At 39.9% G+C, this 22,627-nt stretch overlaps 1 protein-coding gene across 2 annotated transcripts in view; it reads left to right on the forward strand.

Annotated features, from left to right (window-relative positions):
• Positions 1-22,627, forward strand: part of SRFBP1 (serum response factor binding protein 1) — an 81,470-nt gene that overhangs the window by 33,861 nt on the left and 24,982 nt on the right. The gene's annotated exons all lie outside the window — the stretch shown is intronic.

Consider the following 22,627-nt stretch of genomic DNA (forward strand, 5'->3'; position numbering starts at 1 on the left):
GAAAATGTCTTCCAGTTTTGGGGAATGAACAGAGTTGGTTACAAACATTGTTAAATGGCTTGAAAAGATACATTCGCTACCCTGAAAATTACCACTGAAGAAACAGATAAACCAATTAAGTGTTTCTGATTTGATACCCTTAATACACAATATTTATCACAGAATACTGAGATTAGTACAAGTATTTAGTATTATTTTATCTCAGCTTTATATTTTAGGAAGGTATGAACAGAGGTAGTTAAGTATGAAGCAGTTAAGTATGAACTCAGTATTACTGTCAGGCTTTTGAAAACACAATTATTAAGGTAGAGCTTCAGCCTGAAGGATATTTTCAAATTCTCTGGCTTTGGAACAAAAATCATCCAATTTCATGAAAGTAATAGTGATATGGGTCAGAAAGGGCTTTTGCTCAGGACTGGGTAACTGATGACTTTAGAGTAGGTCAGCCTAAGGAGTTTGATAGATCTTTCTTTTAGTACGGTCCTTTTGCATGGAATTTTTGCATCCTGAAATATGAGGCTTTTTCAAAAAGCCTTTTCTTTTAACAGTAGTGGTTTCATCTTCTGTGGCCTTGGTTTCAGATAACATCTCAGTGTAGAATTGTCCTAAGAGTGAGGCCTAAAGTACTTTTTTTCAGTTCTAGGGTTGCTTTTTTTTATCATCCTAGCATACGTTTCTAACAACAGTATTGCATATTTTCTTTCATAGTAGGTAGCAGACTTTCATATTAATGTCATAGAATCTTTAACTTTTTGAAGGTTTTTGAAATAGTAATGGGAAGCTCTTAAACTCTAGTGTAATCAGTTTAGGAAGGGTCCTTGATGCTTCTCAACAAAAGACAGAGGCGGGGTGGTCCAGCTTTCACAATGATATGGGCCAGATGCCACTTAGACTATTTCAGGGAAGGAAGAAAGGGTAGAACTCCAAGTCATTCACCCCTCCTTCAATGGAGCAGTGCAGATTCTTGCTTTGGCAAGTGCCTGAGTTGTTATCCATGCATGCTGCATTTCTCTGTAGTAATCCAGGAAACATGGTGCCTTGAGTGGTGGATAAATCCGTATGTGTATTACTCAGGTGCATATGTGCAAGAAGTCAAGCACTTCTAGGAAACACTGAATTTTACTGCTTGTGTTCTCAACAGCACGTTCTACTTTGCAAATGGCTCTTTATTTACGTGGTTCTTCAAGGTAACGTATGCCCTAGTAAGGAGGATTATTTTTGTTATACAAACTCTGAATATTCTTTTAACAGATACCTCAGATTCTGTCAGGGCTGACAGAAAGCTCTTTCAAGTAGGAAATACAATGTAAAGAGCATCTAACATAACACAGAAGACAGCATGGCTAAACACTGTGTTCCTAAGCTGAAACACAAAAAGGAGGTCCTCCAAAGGTGGAAGCAAGAGCAGACTATCTGGGAGTAATGTAGAGACACTGCCTGAGCGCACGTGTAGTGTTAGCAAATACAGAACTCGGATGGATTTCCAACTCACGAGCAATATGAAGGTCTGTAGGAATGGCTTCTGTAAGTGCACTGAGGGCAAAGGGAAAGCTAAAGGAAAATAAGGATCCACAGCTCAGTGAGAGGATATGGAAAGGGTGAGATACTCGGGGCTTTTTTTTCCTCTTGGTTTTTACTGGTCAGTTCCACCCTTGGTCTTCTCAGTTTCAAAAGCCAACAAGCAAAGTCTGTGGAGTGAAGTGTTACCCACAGCAGAAAATGATGCTGCTGAGGAATGCGTAAATCGCTTGGACATATACAAGTGCGTGGGACCAGATACCTTGTACATGGCATGCAGAAGGAGCTGACTGATGTCATGATGAGGCTGCTTTCATCATTTTTGAAAGGTCACAACAATTGAACAAGGTTACTGATGTTTGCAAAGAGGCAAACACCATGCTTAACATCAAGATATATCTGGGCAAATACAGGCTGGTCAGTCTCAGCTTAATCTCTGGGAAGGTTATGGAGCGAGTCTTTCTGGAAGCTAATTCCAGCAACAGTAAGATGACTGGGAATATCCAGAATGGATTTACCTAGGCTGAACTGTGTTTGACTGACCCGAGTACCTTCTGTGATGAGATGATTGTCTGTATGGACAGTAAGGAAGCAGCAGATTTTGTATACCTTGAGTTTAGTGAAGACGGTGAAACAATCTCCTGTAATCTCCTTATAGCCAAACTAGGGCCAGGAAGAAAAGGAAGGGAAAATTGCCTGTCATGTGACAAGGCAGAAGGAATTCATGGAACTCTTCCTTGGGACGGATAATGAACAAGAACATAAGGGTTGGAACTCTCATACAGATAAACACGTGAGATATTATTGTTGGTATCTACTCCACACTGCCTGGTCAGGAACAGATGATAGAATCATAGAATCATTTAGGTTGGAAAAGGACACTTAAGACCACGGAGTCCTACAATAAACCTAACACTCCCAAGTCTACCACTAAAACATGTTTCTAAGCACAACATCTACACATCTTTTAAATAACTGCAGGGATAGCGACTCAACCACTTCCATGGGCAGCCTGTTCCAGTGCTTGAGAACCCTTTCGGTGAAGAAACTTTTCTTAATACCCAATCTAAACCTCCTCTGGTGCAACTTGAGGCCATTTCTTCTTGTTCCGTCACTTACTGCTTGGGAGAAGACACCAAGACCCACCTTGCCAGAGTCTCAGGCAGCTGCAGAGAGTGCTAAAGTCTCCCTACAGCCGCCTCCTCTCCAGACTAAAGAACCCCCAGTTCCCTCAGCCACTCCTCATAAGACTTGTGCTCAAGACCACTCACCAGAGTGGTTGCTCTTCTTTGGACATGCTCCAGCACCTCAGCATCTTTCTTGTAGTGAGGGGCCCAAACCTGAACCCAGTATTGGATGTGCAGCGTCACCAGGGCCGTGTACAGGGGGACAATCACTTCCCTAGTCCTGCTGGCCACAGCATTTCTGATACAGAGGTGAGGATCCCCTTGGAGAGGACTTTCCACCAGCACCCACAGCACCGGCAGTCTGCCACCAGTGCCCTGCCTGCCTCCTCCTGCCCTTGCCTCCCACCACCTCCCAGGACACCACATGCTGCACCTGGCTCAGGTGCGGGGTCCTGCCCAGCTGCTCTGGGGGGGTGAAGGAGGCCTCCCCCGCCACCCTAGCTAGGGAGGAGTGAAAACCTCTTCGCGCCTCCACCCACCCCACCCCAAGGAGGTGGCGGACGCGTCTCGTGGTCTATGAGGCAGCACCAGAGGTGCTGACGCTGCAGATCGTGACACCAGCAGGAAAAAAGGAGGTGGGTGGATGGTCCTACACCTGTTAGCACCCATCTGGCCATTTTCCACATTGCGTGCGAGGAGGCTTCAGAAGGATGACAGGTCCTTCTGAATGAAAGCCAGGTGAAGAGAGGAAGGGGAAAAACCCCAAATGGAAAGGGACAGCAAAGGGTGTCTCTGGGTGGTGTCCCATCCCAGTGGTAGCCAGGCCCAGCCCTGCTTAGCTCCGGAGACGGGGCACATCAGGGGGTACTGTGGCTGCACCCACTGTCCTCTGCCAGCACTGCCTGAGCCCCCTGGCCCGGCCCCAGCCCCGCTTTGCCCACCACCAGCTTTCGCTCACGGTGGCGCACCCCCTCCCCGGGGCATAAGTGAGGCCTTCTTCAGACATCCCCAGGAAGCCTCATGTCCACAACCTCTTGCAGACTGGAATTGCCCCACTATCTGCTGCAGTGATCATAAACCACAGCTCTCAGGCAATCCTGGAGATTTTGGGGAGCACTGTCTTAACGCAGGTGATTGAGGAGCCGGTGACGGAAGGTGCTCTTCTGGACCTGGTAGATATAAATGAGGAGGAACCGGTCAGCAAGAGGAAGGTCAGGTTTGGCATTGCTAGCAGTGATCCCGAGGTGGTGGCCTTCAGGATCCTGAGAGACGGGAAGAAGACAGATAAGCAGGATCACAACTCTGGGCTTGAGGAGAGCAGAGTGTGGCCTTCTTGGCCAGCTGCTTGGAAGAATGCCATGGGGATACAGTCCTGGAGGGGTGTCCAGAAGAGGTTTTTTTTTCAGTTATCGCCACCTCCGACCTCAGGAATGAAAAGGAAGTCAAGCAAAGGCAGCAGGAGGCCCGCTGGATGAACAGAAAGATCATGACCAACTCAGATGTGTAAGGAAAGCATACAAGGTGGAAACAGAGATGGATGGCCTGGGGGGAGTACAGAGACACTGTGCAAGTGTGCACCTGTAGCTGAATGTGGTGCGGGTCATGAAGGGCAACACGAAGGGCTTCTACAGGAATGTTGGGAGCCAAAGGCAGACTGTGGAAAATGTGAGCCCACCGATGAGTGCACAGGAGATTTCTGATAAAGGACATTCACAAGTCCAAGGTAATGAATCATTCTTTATTGTAGTCTTCACTGGTAAGAGCAGCCTTCAGGAATCCTGGGTCTCTGATACCAGTGGGAAAGTCCAGACCAAGGAATATTTACCCTTGTCGAAGGAGGGTCAGTTTAGGGAATGTTTAAACAAAGTGAACATAGACAAGTCCCTGAGACCTGTTGGAATGCAGCCATAGTTGATGAGGAAGCTGGCCACTGTCACCAGTCCTGATCATTTTTGAAAGGTCCTGGCGGGACCAACTTGGGAGAGATATTCCTGACAGCTGGGAAGAAGCAAATGTCACTCCTGTCTTCTGGAAAGGGAAGATGGAAAATCAGGGATACCGCAGGCTGGACAGGCCCTCCTCAATGGCTGAGGTGATGAACGGAGCAAATAATACTGAAAAGCATTGAAAAAAAAAATATAAAAGACAAATAGCTGATTGGGCATAGATATACAATGGGGAAATCACATTTGACTAACCTCATAGCCTTCTGTGGTGAGGTGACTAGCTCTGTACTTCAGTAAAGCTTCTGACTCTGTGTGCCGTAACATCCTCATGGACACACTGAAGTAGCATGGAGTAGTTAAAGGGCCAGTGAAGTGGATCAAAAACTGGCTGCACTGCTGAGCAAGACGTGTTTTGATAGCAACTCAAAGATCACCTGTCTGGAGTCCAGTAACTGATGGTGTACTGCAGAGTTCAGTACTGGAGACAATGGTATGTAACGTCTTCAGTAATGTTAGGATAGAGCACATGCTCATCAAGTTTGCAGACGATAAAAAATTGGGACTAGTCTTCTGGGTTATGTTAGGAAAGACATTGCTGGAAGCTTGAGGGTGGTGATATTCCTCAGTGCAAGAAAGATACGGGCATCCTGGATCAAGTGAAGTGAAGGGTCATGAGGGTGCCTCTGTGACTAGAGCATCAAGGAGCAGGTGCTAGAGCTGGGATTGTTCAGCCTTGAGAAGGCTCAGGGTGGATATTATCAATGTGTATAAATGTCCAATGGAAGTACTGGTGCCCGCTGATAGGCCAGGAGGCAGCAGGCAAAAACTGAAATACAAGAAACTGTTTAAACTTAAGTGGAAGCCTTTTTATTGTAAGAGTGACTAATGACTAAAACAAGTTGCCCAGATTTTGTGAAGTATACATCCTTAGAAATACTCGAAATCTGCGTGGACATATCTCCGAGAAATGGTTTCTAGTTTACTTGCTTGAGCATGGGGGTTGGACTAGAGATTCAATCTCTAGCTGAGTAGTACTCCAGAGGTTCCCTTCAAAACTCTTCAATTCTATGATTCTTTGGCAAGAGGTGAAGTGGACAGCTGGGCAATAAGAGTGTGTGAAAAACTGTCAGCTTCAAAGGGTTGTAATCTGTTGTAGAACATCCAGCTGGTTGCTGGTTAAAAGTCATGTCCCTTAGGGTTCTATACTAGTATCAGTACTGTTTAGCGTGTTAGTAATACCATAAATGATGATATGGGGTGCATTCTCTTCAGGCTTGTGTGATACCAAACTGGGAGACGTGGATATTACGCCTGAGGGCAGGACTGCTATTCAGAGGGATTTATGCAGGTTAGAAATTGATCTGAGAAGGACCACATGTAGATCAAGAAAAGCCAATGAACAGTCTTGTATCTGTCATGGAATAGCTCCACGCAACAGTCCAGGCGGGGAACCAGCTGCCTAGAAAGGAGCTTTTGTGGAAAAGGGCCTGTGTGTCCTGGTGGTCAAGAAGTTGAACATGAGACAAAGAAGTGCCCCTGTGGAAATGAACACTGCATTGTGGGCTACATTAGTGTAGCTGGCAGGTCCGGGACAGTGATCCTTCCACTCTGGTTGTATTTGGACTGCATCTGGAATGCTGTGTCCAGGTCTGGGCTTCCCAGTACAAGAAAGCTGTGGCCATACTGGAGCAAGTCCAGCAGAGGGCCAGGAAGCTACCTAGCTGCTGGAACATATGATGTACAAGGTAAGAGAACTGTGTGTGTTCTCCCTTAATGAAAAAAGGCTAATGGCAAACTTTATTAATGTCTGTAGCGACCTAGAATGGTCTAGGAAGATGGAGACATTATTTCTTCAGAAGTGTCCAGTGGAAGGATGGTGGGCATAAGTTACATCCTGGAGAATTTTGACTTGCTGTGTGGGGAGGAGCAGAGAATTCACCAGTGGGGTGATAAAATGCTGGAAAAGGTAGTGAAGAGAGGGTGTGGGATCTCGTTCCTTGGAAATGTTCAAAACTTCAAAAGGGCCCTGAACAGCATTCTCTGTCTAAGGCTGCATTGGACAGAAGGTTCCACCAGATATAGAGGTCTCTTTCAGCCTACATAAGTCTGTGTTTACACAGTCATAAGTAGGAGGGATTTTAATCATAAGAACAGTAAAACTGTAGATGTACAATAAAATATTTTAGATTAGTTAGTGAAAATCATCTCATTAGTTGTTTGTCTGCAGTAAGAAACAGCTTTGGGAATTAGTCAATAGAGTTGCATGCCTAGGTTTTGATATACATGAATAACTGCTATACTGTAGATATACCTTCCAAAGAATGTGTTGAAGAGCATCATAAACAGTATTGAATATCTGGCAGCTAGGTCAAGTGCTTTAGAATATACTGTGTGGAACAGTACTGTACATCTGCTTGTCTGGACAGTGAAATTTAATAATGCTTTCATTGATAAACTTATGGATATTCTGTTTTGTGCTAGTTTGTATCATTGAACTGGTACTACCAGTAAACAGACCTGTTTCAGAGAAGATGTAAATAAGTGGCCCTAAGTACATTTTCCATGCACAAGTAGCAAAGATATTTGTATGACAATCAATGTCTCATGACAGGAGGTGGGGAAGAAAGCATCATGTATATCTCTATTTAATTGATTGTGGCACAGTGTTTTATCATCCTTTCCATATGAATATTAAAGCATTCTGGGCATTGGATTAGAAGGGGAAAGGGTTGGTGGCTGTAACTTCAAGGAGGGGGTTTTGTCTCTTTCACTTTTACAGTATACTCTCTATCCAGCTTGTCTATCAAGACTATCATGATATATGGTTGGATGTGCTCACTGATAACTTTTAGTTTTTTCAAATCATGAAGTTCCATGGAGTTCCTCTTCTATGATATCCTTGTAGGAGATAATTCCTCTGATTCACGAGCATTCTGTTTCAGATGTATTACGACTTTTTGATACTGAACTAAGTCTTGAAAAAAACTTCTTCCCTTATGTTTTTTAAATTAAAAACTTTACATTAACATTGAAGTAATGAGCAAAGACAATGTTACACTTCCAGAGAGAAGTGAAAGAATTTGAACAAACATAAATTATTCCTGGAGCAAATGCTAGTGTGCATAATTGGTGTGTGTGTAAAGCCAAGACAGGAAGGATGTGGCTTCCAAATGGAATTTATTTAATGGCAACTTCGCTTACACCTGTCTACTGATACATACATGTGTTTATCCTTAGAACTGACTGATGACAACTTTTTTTATCAGAACACAAATATTTTAGTTTTCCTAGTTGAGGTGGAATAAAAGTATACAGAAGAAGTGATGAGCTTTCTCAGTATTTATGAGGTCTGAGACTTGGATCTTAATATTCTTGATCAATAGGAATGAGGGAGGAACGCCTTGTCAGGAGACTGCGTAAACATATCTCCTCAGTATACCCACTTTCCTTGAATATTCCTACCTACAGCCTTTTTGTGACAGGATTCTTACAGTGAGAGGGCAGGTTGTTATATTCACTGATAGAGTTCTGTTTTGTTCTTAATCTTCAGAGCATTTCCTATCATTTTCACCAATACATTGCTTTCATTCATGTTTATGCTAAAATGAGAAACCCCATATTTAATAAACGTTTCTTGTTTGCTGCTCTTGTGGGGTCAAAATATCTGAACTGAGCAAGCTTAATCTCAGCATGAGAAAGCTGTAGAATGTGGTAATTTTTTTTTCTAGTTAACAAGCATAAAAGAATACTTAGAATTATAAGGAAACTGAGAGAAAAATTGGGGGGGGAATCTTCTACTGTACAATCAGAAACCAGTTGACAGCCATTCCTGTTCGTTTATTTTGTTATGATAACAGAAGTAATGATTTTTTTTTTTTTTACACCAAATACTGCTTTGGTTTGCATAAAAAAAAAAAAAAGATGAGCTGCATTTCTTAAATACTAAAAGTCAGTAAAAATATTACCAACTTAATTTTCAAGACTTCATCATTGACAAGATACTTCAATGTAAGCAGTTATCATGTCCTTTTTTTCTTATGCACTAGATTCTTAGTTACAAAGTGAAAACAGATCACAAAGGCAGATTTTTGTTGGACTTGAGACAACTTAAGAAAAATATTAAAGTAGGTTCTAAGTAAAGGTTGTCAGCTCTCTTAAAAATATGGTTTGCAGATGAAACTTTTTCCTCTTAGTCTTGCGTAAGAATTTTACTATCTTATTTTTTTGTAAGGATGCAAAATGAGCTATTTTCACTTTTTAAAAAATATGGCTTGCAGATGAAACTCCATCTTCTTTCTGAATTCTGCATAACTATTTTTATTGTTTATTTTAATAAAGAGACAACCTTTGCAGTAGTACAAAAAACAAATTAATGCAACCCATATGCCTTAATTTATTTGAAAATTGAACAGTGACAGCAAACCAAAACACTTACTGTTATTGTTATTCAAAATAATGACAGAAGTGTCATCAGGTTTCTGCACTTATTTTGAAAATATTTATGCATATTCCAAATAGATGCTTTCTTTGTTGTTGACTTCTTTCATCATGCCAACACGTATTTCACTTTAGTGCACCAACTTGGGTTTCTTCATTAACCTTCCCCACAGTTCATTTGAACCAGAGATAGAAAAGAAAGTTGCTGTAATCACTGCATACCTTTTATTTACATTTTGGCCATCCCATGCTGAGGCATACTAATAGTTGACAAATAAGATTGTCTGCTCTGAGGCAGTGCTAGTTAATTTCTTGCTTCATGCTAGCTGGTCTTTGTACTTAATTTATTCTAGAGAAGCTAAGAAGAATATCTCCAGTAAATAGTGAACCTACTTAATGTGGTGGATCAATATTGAACTATTTCAGTATTCTTAATCAAATGGTCTTTTTGGGACTCTCTCTTCTGAAGAAATTTTCTACAGAAACTAGGTCTTACATTTTTCACTGCTAGAAAAGAGATTAATCTTGAATATTGTAGTAAAGGTTTTATTCTTATTTATTCTAATTGGAGGGGTCGAGGGCAGGGAAAGGAAGGAAGGAATTGGAGACCTACTGTAAATATCTTTATAGTCACTTGGAAACTAATTAATTCAGAATGGTGACTGCGGCTGTTATGACTCCTTGTTGCAATTGATGCTTTTGTGTGTAAAATCTTATTTCTTCCATGGTTGCCTCCTGCTTACAAAAAAAAAATACATAAAGTCTGTTCTAGGAATGTAATACTAATGTAAATATGATTTCAGTGCTAGACAGACTCATTGGCATTTTTATTAAAGAGTGATTTTAGTGAACACATGGATGAATAGGAGGAGGCAGAATAATTGTACCTTTAAGAGTTGAAAGTCATGCCTTGCAAATCAGTGGGAGTTCTTTGAGGGAGTAAATATCTACAGTGGCTGTTGCTGATTGAGTTTATTTATTGTTTTAAATTTCCAAAAAGCTGTTGTCCAGCTTTCACCAAAGCCTTTGGTGTTTCTTTGTGGTTTTGTTTGTTGTTTTTTGTTTTTTGTTTTTTTTTAAAAAGAAAAGCCGTTCATGGATATGAGTTTTCTTCTTTTAGTCACAGAGTTAAACATAATAAGTGGAAGAGAAGAATAGATGGAAAGCTAACAGTAGAGTTCTGTGGAAATCAGTTCTGTGTATGATTCAAGAAAAGCATAGGAATGACAGAGCTTGATGATCAAAATTTCAGGATAATGAAGATACTAAGACACTGCAGAATAGTTCTACAAAACTGACTAACTGGGCAAGTAAATGAATAAAGAAATTCAGTAGTTATAAATGCAAAGAGTTATAATGCAAAGAGAATTACAGTTCCAATGGATTGAAATTGTCTATTACCAGTGAGGAGGTGGAGTTACCATAGATACCTGTGTGAAAATGCTATATTGCTATTTGGTGTCTTCATTCAGAAGACAGTCTGTTGCTATTCAGTGGTTTTACTGTATACTGCATAAGTCTTCTGGAGTATTTAAAAAAAAAAAAAAAAAAAAAAAAGAAAAAACTGGTAAAAGTATAAAGAAAAATGTCAAGGATGATCAGAAATATGGTATGTCATCTACAGAAGGTGTGACAAAATTGGCACAGGATTCCCCAGGATACAAGGTAAACTAGTGATGCTGGAAGTTTACACAATTCATGTATTTGTCCTGAGTAGTTCTTTTACACTTTGTATATTAATATTTTGCCCATCAGCTTTTAGCAGCCAATTTGGAAATCTGCAGGTACTGAAAGAAATCGTACTTTTCATGTTTTGTTGCTAGATCTCTTCTTTGCACCTTTATCCCTCACCTTGGGCAGATGAGATGGCAGGTTTATCTTGGTCAAGTTTAAGATCTCTAGGAAAGGATAAAAAATAATTTATTTTCTTCCCTATGGTTCTTTAAGAAAAGAATGGAGGAGAAGTACTTTTCCTGGAGATAGTGCATATTGGGAAAGGGAATGGAAAAAAGGAAATTACTTCTTTCTCTATTGTGTCTAATCTTTGAACTCTTATGCCCTCTGGAAGCAGACAAAACGGCTGTGTGTATGGCTCTGTGTATTCACAGTCTTCTACCTTTTTCCGCATCTCTCTGGGTTCTTCTGTCTTCATTATTCATTTCTGTTTCCATATCTGTTTCAAACCCGTATCTGGCGGGTGGGGATTATTAGCTGGATTACACCCATTTGTTAGTCACTGTCTTCATTGGAAATGTTGTGAGAATATAATACATCCTCTTCCTGGCTGCTTTAGTGGCAGTCTTGCTGGCTCAAGCTCCTGCTGAGAGAAAAGAGGCTAAGCTGAGAAAGAGGCATCTTTCTGCTAGTTGTGCGTAGCGTCCCCTTCTGGCAGGTAATGCTGTTTTTCTTTAATTTTTACAAAAACAGTTCATCTGGCAACCAGCGATATTGGCAACGGTTGTGAATACCGGGGATAGTAATTCAAAACCAAAGATAGTTCCAGCCAACATAGGACTGCTTGGAAATATGTTAACCCTGAAATCGCATGTGGTTGTTATTTTAATATTAGAAAATCAGCATGGAACAAATTGCCAGTACAGAGTGAAATTACAGATTGTACCAGTCCAAGTGAACACTGACTGAACTAAAAGACGTTTGAAGAAAAAAGAATATTCAAATAACAGTAATTTTGGCATCATCATGCTTGCTGTACTGAATAATCCAGTGAACTTGCTTTTTTCCTTTTTTGTAACTTTTCTTTTGAATGTTTGTAATTGTCGTTTACTTCATGATACCTTCTTCTGAAATCATCACAAGGTTACAGACTTGCTAACTCTTTCTTTTTTTTTTTTTTTGGTATCCTATGGTGGAAACAGTGACTGTTGCTCCCCGAACGTGGCTACTGAATCAGATGGAAACCTTCAAAATTAAACAATTCATTTAATCTAATTGACTAAATAAAATGCCAAGTTCACAGTGTTCATCTCAGTAGACTGATGTAATTCCTGGCATTTGACTTACATACCTCTTGAAATATTAAATTAGTTTATAAACGTGGCAGAAAAGAGCAGGCTATACTTGCCAAATAAAGTTTGGGTATTTTACAACGGCTTAAACAAACTAGCCATGTTAACTCTTCTTTTGAGGAGTTCTTTTTTCGTTTTTGTTTTGTTATTAATATGCATGAATAAGTATTCTGCCTCAGCTGTGTTCTCTGCTTTTAAGAGAGTTTGTACAGCATAACAGAATATAGCTAGAGGAACGTAACCATTTGGACAAAACTATGTTTATAGAAATATTGTGTAGTTTTGTTTGATGAGTATTTTAATAACTTTAATTTTTCCAGAGAACAGTAAAACCAGAAAACTATAAAATTTCCTACTATGAAACTTAGTAGATGAAAACTCACAGGTTGATATTGAATTTCACTTGGATCTAAACTGAGACAGCAATACTGTAGACATTTAGTAATGTTTAAAATTGGTGCCAGCAAAAACCTGACACCAGTGTAGTTTACAAAAAGAACAATTGCTAAGCAAATTCCACTTAAAATACATTCTTGCATTCCCAATGATTAACTGTAATTTTAAAGTGCTCTTTTTTTTTTTTAACAAGTTAGTAATAGTTAATTCCCATCAAAATCAAATGCCATATATTCATCTAAAGTGAGATGCTTGTACAGCTTTTGATTTTTGGAGAAGTTCCATTCTGATAATTTCCTCTAGTGACTTTGGTTTTGTTAATTTAAAATGAGAACTAAGTTTTACTATTTTTTCTTAGTCTCTTCTGTAGTATTCATGCCCAAGTTGTTACTAATCCATCAAGGCTGAAAAACAATTTTTTCAATTAAGTTTATTTTTAATTTTTAAAAGACATATTAAAATAAAAGGCAAGTTAAAACACCATTAAATTCTATAAAGCTTTTGAAATGTAAAGCAATCGATGAAGCATGCAAAGTCATTAAAAAATACATGACATTTTCTTTAGTGTATACTTTAGGAAAATTAGCAGCTGTAGAACCCTTTATTTTTATGCTTTCCTTTCTCTTTGTAATACAGAATCTATATATTTGATAAATGAAAAATACTATAATTACTGTAGGACATAATAATAATCTTAAACCCTAATGATACAGGGGAATGCATTTAAATTATGATTCACTTAATTTGTCTGCAATTAGAGAGAAAATGTCTTCATTTCTACTGGATAAAACCAGTATGTGATGATATAGAATCAAGTCATGCAGTGAGGTTGCCAGGAAAAGCTTTGTTGGCTAGACTGGTAGAACAAAAAAAGATCTATGGAATCTTTTTTTGTTGTGGTTTTGCTTTCCTGTAGTTGACTGTTCTCTGACACAGGTATTTTACTGTAAAACTTGATGTCTATGGAAAGCTATATCTATACATCCGCATACTTAGAACTTTTATCAGACTTACTACATTGGCTATAAGCTTAGCGAAAGTTTTACTTCTTGAAGTAATTTATTTAAAGGAGATGCCACTCCTGAAAATGTGCAAACTTCTGAAATAGTATTTATTCAAACAATATCAGTAAATATTTGTAAGACTGATAGTATGAAAACAGTTTAATGGTGATGCAACATACAGGGCGTTGCTAACTGGACAGACATTTCTACGCCTATTGTAATGTGACATGCTATTTTCGCTCAGAAAAAAAAATATATTAGTGATGTGCTGATTTATGTGTTTTGTTTTTATTAATTTTGAGTGCATTTATGCCTCAACACACAGTATTTACTTTGTCAGCATATTACATTATACTACATGAAAAACGTTGGGAATTCATCTTCCCAAACACATTCACCTTACAGTGGTTAATTGTCTTTTGTGGTCTCTGTTAGCACCCAGTACTATGTATTTGTATAAGCTTTACATGTTTGCACCTCTTAGATTTTGTGTCCATCTGTAATTTGAAAAGTAAGGGTTTATGCCAGTGGGGTGCCAGTGAGTCACCAAAGAAACCATGATAGCAGCTCCCAAATAGACTTCCAGTTTCTCCATCTGAAAGGTTCAGGCTGTGGTATAAATATGTACAAACGTTGAAAATACAGAGTGTCACCTTGCCAGGAAGAATGGTGAGTCAGCCTGAGCAAGGCAGACAGATCTTTAACCTCAGTGTGAGTAGATTAAGCACATTTTGTCTTTCATTTCTTTACCTAAGCTTTTTATAAATATTACTCTGTCTGTTTTGAATATGACAAATAAATGCTTTTAATTGCGTTTTATTTAAATCTAGCATGAACTGAGTGTGGTTTGGGAGACATAGCAAGGCCCTTCTCTGTGTAGTACAGGCATATTCTAGTAAACTGGGGAAGCTGAAGTTCTGAAGTTTCCCAGCACATCCACTGCTCTGAGCCCCAGGTGTGATTCACCCAAGAACCCCAAAATGCATCCCTTCTTCAGCTGCATGGGCCAGTAGGTGAGCGGACACTTCTAGGATTGATGGGTGCAGGTTTATTCCAAATGATTGTTTAAAAATAAAAACCAAAGTCAAGAAAGCTTTTATCACGGAGATATCTAGATACTTACTTGACTCATGAAGAGCAGTAATATTCTGAACAAGTCATTTGTCAGTCTTTGTACCTTCTTAACTTCATGGGCATCAGTCAGATTCAGACCTGTGACAGGGATCACCGTAACAGTGCCATCCTAGACTCCATGTGAGTCAGTCTACCCACTGGATTCTCACCTGTGGGTTGAAAACCTCAGTCCTACTCCACAGTGATTTGAAACTCTTGGTAGCTGCAGCTTAATGCTTTCACATCTGCAGATGAGAAGCATTATGTAAAGTATCTGTTTGCAGTCTGCTGCAATAGGAGGCAATGGCAGGTCTTTTAAAGTTGAAATGATGAAATGCTGGATTGAATTCCTGATGAAGAAAATCTGTTTTTTACTTGCCACGCTTTCAGATTGTGCTGTATTTTTAGTAGAAATATATGGGTGCAAAGGCTGGAGATTTCAAGGGACTGCTAGCAACAGAATTTTTAGTATCATAGTGGTGCTACTGTATCCATTTAAATCAGTGTATCAGCTTATATTTTTGTAAATTAGAAATGAAACATTTTAATTATTATTAAATCTATTTCTTAGCACCAAGTAAAATCAATGATGCAGTTGCATCATTCGGGCGTTTTCATGTTGTCATTCAGCCAGAGGAGATAAATGTGGTTTTGGGATTATTTGTCACAGTCAACAAAGCAGGAAATCATTAAAACAAAAGTCTTGAGTCTTTAGGTGTCAGAAGTTTTACTGCAGAAGGTGCAGTCATAAACAAGTAGCATATACAGTGTTCTGAGTTTACCTAACATCAAGTTACAGTTAGGGAAATTTGAGACAAATCAGTAGATCTCTCTGGAAGGATTTTATGTAATTTAAAGGTGATGGATAAAGATGAGTGTGACCTGGATTGCCTGGATTCCACTGAGGAAAAAAGTAAAGCCAAATGGAAGATTAAATTTCCAGGAGTAGGGAAGGCTATGGGCTCTTTGTCTAGAATGAGAGTTCTCTTCTTCTGTATGGTACTACCAAGACAGATACTGCATCCCATTTTATTCCTATTTTAAAAACTGGAATTAAAAAATGAAAGCAAATGCAGAAAAGACTTAGAGAGGTTACAGATGGACAAATTTTCATTCTGTGGTAGGTGAAGTTCAGGTACGTTTAATTGCTTAAAATAGGTCTTGAGAAGTGACCTGGTAATAGTTGTTAAGTATTGGCAGGTAGGCATCTAGCTACTTGAAAATGCTTAATTTTGTCTGTTGGTAAATTGCGTAGTGGTTTTACAATAAAACAGATATCTCAGTGTAGCGCTGATCTGTTTAATAAACTTATTGATAAGCTTAAGCCACACTTAACTTGACAATATCAAATTTTTACTTTCCAATTTAAATTTTCTGTCCTACTGTGTTATTTATTAATTTAATCCAAATTCCCCTCTTGGCAATAGTATTCATCTTAGTTTCACATCTGGTAAAATGGGGGTTGGGAGGGTATGGCTTTGGGGGTGGATTTATTTTATTTTTTTACATAGGCAGAGTGCCACTTAATTTGTTATGGTGGTTCACTAATGAGACTTACATCTGTAGAAATTCTTGCGTGTGTGTGTATATACACACACACAGATGTTTGGGTTACAGTTACTCACAAAAAAATTGGAAAATATTCAGGAGGAAAAAGCATCACTGTTTCTTCATAATCAGTTTGGTATAACCAATCAGATTACTGCATTTCTTGAAAACTGGCCTTCATAGCTGAACAAACTCATAGTCTTACCATAGATTTAGTTACTCTTGAAAAGCATATAAACTTTCAGGTGAACTGTGGCTCATTTATTTCACTACTTTGAAGACATCCTGCTTATAAGTGCATGATCCCATTTTTGTGTGCTTTCACAATGGCAGTATTTATGAGTCAAAGACTATCTCTGAATGACTAAAATACTGAACTTTTACATACTTAGGGGAGCAAATTTGTTCTGACAAGAAGCCATGAAGGGATTAAATTATAGAAGACAGAAGCAGGAGACCTCTTCTGAAATTAAGTTTGGGGTTTTTTTCCTATCCTTTTCTCCTCATTAAGGAACCTAGAAGAATCACAGAAAACAGCAAAATGAAACTGAATGCTGTGGAAAAATATAAGAAACTTTGCAAGAAGGTAGTTTCAAACACCTGTTCAAGGGTAAAAATTGTGATAAATTATGATAATGTTTTAAAAGATGTAAGTGCAGCAATGAATAACAACTTACAGTTGAGATTTCACCAGAAATACTTGATTTTTTAGTATGGATGGTCTGTTATCTACTTGTACATACCTTGATTCTGTTACTTATTTTGTATAGAAATTCCTCCATTTTAAGACAAAACTAATCTTATAAAGATGGTATATATGGTGTGATTTCATAACGAAAGGCTTAATATTCATACCGCTAAGAAAATGTGAGAAAAAAATTAGGAAAATGAATGAATTGTGTGATAAAGATAAAAGGAAAATACTAGTTAAAACAAAACTGAAATTGGGTAGTTTTTTATAACATGAGGACTTCTAAATTGCTTCTACAGGCCACTGCTGGCAAGCTTTTTTTTCTGAGTCATCTAAAACTGCCTTAGACAGCATAGCTGGGAATACATTTTATGTGTATAATCTTGCATTTCTGAGATGTGTCAAAGCCTCATCTGACAGGGTTTTTTTGTCTTGTCTGTCTTGTGAAGGCTATTCAATAAATTACATTTCCATACCTGTTATGCTAGAAACTGTAGCTTCTTCAGTATCACTTGGATGAAGTGCCATCTAAGCAACCATGATCAGTATTGGCATAAAATCATATTTTCAGATGCCATTTATGCTTGACATACTTCAGTTCAATAGTCTTGGCCATCTGTGTAAGACAGTTATGGTTTATTTAAATAATGTCATAATTTAAAAAAAAAAAAAAAAAAAAAAAAAAACAAAAAACTTTTCTATTGTAAGCTTCTGTAAGTAGTGGGGTGAGCTCGCTGCCTCTGGTACTGGGACTCATCCCAGAGCTGCATGGCTGCCCCACAGCTACCCCGCTGCACACTGCCATATCCCTTCCTGTGCCGCAGCACTCCCTTTTCCCAGCCCAGCACAGCCTTTTCCCACCCATAGTTACTTTTTTCCCCAAATTTGGTATTTCAGTGTGACTTCATGGGCGGTCTTGGCTTTGTGTGCTATTACCAGTATGATTACCTCAGTACTGTCAGGCTTGCAAGATGTCCCCCCCTAAAAAGCTGCACTGTACTCCACCTTTCCACTGAGCTTGTCTGTTTTTCACGTAACTCTCCCTTAATGATCTGTAAAATCCAGATGCTCTGTCAGCTTCTCTCATTATCTGTCACATCCAGCAGTTTTCTTATGTCATGTCCAGTAGTTTTTCACATCCTGTTTATTCAGCTTAATCTCAAGCCAAGGCCTAGTCACTGCCTGCAGCTGTGATGGAGTCCAATTGGCTGGCGGGTGGGTTCGCCTGATGTCCCTTCTCTGGAGTGTCGAGCAGCTGCTCGGGTGGTAACTGCTTGGAGGAGCCTCAGGCATTGAAAATTTGTGTAAATCCCAGCTCCCAGAGCCAGGCTGGTCTTGCTGCTGTTGCCTTCGCCACTTTCTTCCAGCTTCATATTTGTTGCTCATGTGGTGGTTGTTGACTCAGCTCAAGCACCAGGACAGAGAGCTACACCATTGTGCTTTGGGTCATGTACAACAACCTGCTGTCGTGGTTTGGGCCTGATGGGCAACCAACCCCCGCAGCTGGTCACCCTCCCTTCCCCCTCCCCACCTGGGAATGGAGGAGGGGATTAGAGGGGTGAAGGGACACTCGCAGGCTGAGATAGGAACAGGTTAATAATGGCAATAAAATGAAAACGATAACGATGATGGGGGGAAAACAAAAAGAAATATATAAACAGGCAATGTACAGCGTAATTGCTCACCACCCGCTGACCTGGCCAGCGACCCCGAGATACCAAGATCCTACAATCGCAATCCTGGAAGCGAGAGAGAGAGAGAGAGAGAGAGAGAGAGAGAGAGAGAGAGAGAGAGAGAGAGAGAGAGAGAGAGAGAGAGCGCCCCTTCCCGACCATCCCTCCTCTATATAGTGAGCATGACGTTCCATGATATGGAATATTTCACTGGCCAGTTTGGGTCAGGTGCTGTGGCCGTGCTCCCTCCCTGCTCCCTGTGCCCTTGCGCACGGGCAGGACATGGGGAGTCGGAGAGTCCTTGAAGTCTCGGTAGCAGCTGAAAACGCCAGTGTGCTATCAGCATTCTTCTCATACCAAACCCAAAGCTAAATCCAAAACACAGCACTCATCTAGTCCCTGAAAAGGAATATTAACTCTATTTCAGCCCAAACTAAGACACCTGCATATAGTCTTCCCTTGCTCACATTCCTGTCTCACAAACGGTTTTGTGGCAGAAGTTGAGATAGGGGTGTAGTCTGTAATTAAAAGAAAACTATCTGTTCTCCTTTGGTGCTCACTACCCATTATCCATCACCATGCCAGTGTTTGCCAGCTAGGGCACTGATGTGATCAGTGCTGGCAGTGTATCTGAAAGTCATTAGCTCTTACTGTAATTGTAATCTCTTTTTCACAAGAGAAGACATGGTCAGCATTCAGGGGAGAGGGATCTGTTGATCCCAACAGTTGTTTTTCATCATCTCTCAAGATCTTATTTTGAAGGCTTTTTGTTAAATATTTGGGGCTTGTTTAAAATGTCTGTCAGAAATCATTTGCAAGGAGAAGAGTGTGTGTTGCTTAGTAAGGGGGCTTTGTATTTACTTAATCTAGGATTATGGTCGACCAGATACTTCGTAAAGTAAGATACTTACCTGGTTCCCTCTTCACTTAGAACATAACACCTCATTAATCTTAGAAACTTGCTGGCACAGAATGTTATGATACCATGTATTAACGTGATTTCAGAAAGGAGCCATAATATGTGAGGGCATGTGGAAGGTGACGAGCATTCTTCATTATGAGCCTCTAGTAGTGGACCTTCTCGATGCTAATGGAATAATAAGTGAAGGGGGAAGGGGTGAACAAAAACACAAAGAGAAACAGAGCTGCTGGACAAGGCACAACCAAAACAGTGACAAAAAGTCTTCAGCCACTAAGTAACAGGCCATTAGGAAACTACTGGTATTGCTTTGCAGAAGGCCAGCCTGGACTTTGCAACTGATAGGGAGGGGAAACAAGAACAACATGAGGATTTTGGGACACGGGGGTACCTGTGGACTATGCAGAACTTAGTGAACAGTGTTTAAGGTGCATAGGTGAGAGCGGATATCAGAGGGGTGATTCCCCATGAGTGCCAGTCGGTACGCTTACCTGACCAAGGCCTGTGTCCAATTGCTACAGTCTGTCATCTTTTTATAAATCTTTTCTTAACTCTGTCATTTCACTCTTTATCCTGTGTGTGTGAGTGCTGTAAGGACAAGGTGCCAGCTACAGGGGGGACCAGCGTGAGTGGATGGAAGGCCAGCAACAGGAGTCAGACAAGTAGTGTAGTTGCCCTGAGCCTGCAAGTGAGCAGTGAAGCCTACAAGTGAGACTCTCGGTGCAGCATCTGGACAGGGACTGCAAGTCGCAGCCCATGTGCCTGGTGCCTGCTGCTGATGAGGGCAGGCAGAGTGTCTACATTTTCACATTATTTGACACCATGCATGTGTAATTCACTAGCAAACTCCAAGTTAGAGAAGCAGTGAGTGGGAAGTGCTGGGTCCGGACAGGGATATCAGATGGGTAGAGGGCTTGTGATGGTGTTTGGGAAGGACCTGTGAGCATGAGGCACCTGTAAGACAAAAAGTACCTGTAAGACAAGAGTGTGAGTGCATGCATCTGTCTGCTAGTGACTTGCTGCCAGACAGCAAGTAGGTGGCCCATGAGATGGATAAAAGGGCTCTGGACAGAGGGATATGCTGTGCTGATATTTGAGGGATCCATGAATCTAGAGGGTGTGAGTGGGAACATACTCTCGATAGTGAGTTTCAATCCTGGCCAGACAAAAAGAAGGAAGAGGTCTTGGCTGGTGGTAGTGAACTTTATGTGAGTCCTGGGAGTATTACATGGCGGTGCTGTTGAAGGCAGTAGCTTGTTTGTGGCAGCTAGCTGCATAGCTGAGCTTCACTACTGGTTGAACCTGCCAATGAGAAAGCAACTGTTCCTGTATAGACCTGGGATGGAGACCCTCAGGTCTCTGGATGCACTAGGCTGGGCTCTGACAGCAAGGCAGGAGTGGACTGGTCTGAGAGATGCTGGAGGTAGCAGCCACTTATAACGTAGAATCATAGAATGGTTTGGGTTGGAAGGGACCTTAAAGACCATCTACTTCTAACCCCCCTACCATGGGCAGGGACACCTTCCACTAGATCAGGCTGTTCTAGTGAACATCCCTTAACATAATTGGCTATGAAGATTTCATAATAGATACTCAATACAGAGGCTCTCTTTGCGATCAGGAATTCTTGAGCTATGTGCATCTCAAAGTTGAGAAAACTCTGCTGGGGAAAATATCACTATACCCTTTTTCTATTTTCTTGTCTGCTGCTGACCATTAATAAACACAAAAGAAAGGCCTTGTATTCCAATAACTTGATTTATGTGACTGCTTTTACAAAGCCAGGGTGCTGCTGAAGACTATATAAGTCAAAAATGCTTGTTTTGCCTTGAATCTAAGGCAGGTGAAGGATGTGCTTTATAAATTTGGGAATTTAAGCCTTAACAGGAGGTTTTTGGCCTCATTCTGTATACTAAGCATTTCAGTGAAGCTCCAATGGTGACTTCATATTCCAAACTCTAATTCTTTCTCTACTATTATGCATGGCTCTGCAATATTAAGGGAATTCTGCAGTATTGTCATACAAAAATTAAACCTTTGACATTCTAGTGTAGAGATTTCTGAAGTTTACCTGCCTTCTCTCTAAGTCGGGTTGCTCCATTTAAATCCTAAAGAGACAGAAAATAGGCGGTTTTGTTTGGGATGAAGATCACATAAATTATCTTCTTTTTCAATAAAGCAAGAGCTTGATTTAATGAATAGTATTGAATTCCAGAGTTTCATTCATAGCCCCCAACCAACTATGCGCATGTCACTTAACCACTGTGTCCTACTTTCACCATCTGTGAAACGCTTTGGAAAGTCATGGAAAACTGAATCATAGGTCTTTTCCATCTCTAGATCCTATTAGGTCATCCAACTGTCCATCTGCCAGTGGAAGATTGTTTCCACCAGTGTTTTTCCAGTCTGGATTCTGTCCTCCAAGTGACTGGGCTTCCACTAGTACCTTTGGGAGATGATTTTGCAGACTTCTAGACCTTATTGTCAGGAAGCTCTTCTGACATTCAAAAAAAGAGATTTTTTTTTTAATTATTATTAATTTAATTTAGTTCTGTTAATTTATTCTCATTATTAAATGCTTGTTTATAGTTTTAAGGCATGCAATTTATGCAACACCTTAAAGATCTAGATAAGACACAAACACTCTTTAAGTTACCTAGTATATAGAAGAAAGGACAACATAAGGTTTTGAAATAAAAAGTATGATGCTCTATAAGAAAGTAAGCTAATTGGTTCTTCCTGAAATTACATCTAAGGAAGTGCTCAGAATGCCCCAGATTTAGGACAGAAACAGGATAGAATATGGAAACTTAACAATGGAGCAGGATGTTAAATTAAAGTATTGGAATACTTGCGAAGGACAAATAAATAAGGCAAAAGAGAGAAAGGAACAAGTATAATTTAGTTGTTGAGCATGAAAGTCCTTCCCTATTATATAGTACATTTTTTTCCTAGACATTTGTAAATTATCATGTCTCCCATAATTTAATTTGCATTTGAATCTTTCCTAATAATGATTCTGAGCCAGTAGTTACAGTAACTGCTTTTAAGGGTTTTCAGTTAGTGTTTTTCTTGTCCAGACCTAGGCATAATGTTAACTACAGATGCAGCCCAAGCACTTTGACATGTCACATTTTTTCAAGCTATAATACTTTGCATGGGCATTTCCAATTTAAGTTTTCTTTATTGACCACGTGTTGCAAAATTACTGTATTTTATATCTGTCATC

Source organism: Tyto alba, unplaced genomic scaffold (genome assembly GCF_018691265.1).
Source record: "Tyto alba isolate M040663 unplaced genomic scaffold, T.alba_DEE_v4.0 Super-Scaffold_13, whole genome shotgun sequence".
In the NCBI taxonomy this organism is placed as follows: Eukaryota; Metazoa; Chordata; class Aves; order Strigiformes; family Tytonidae; genus Tyto; species Tyto alba.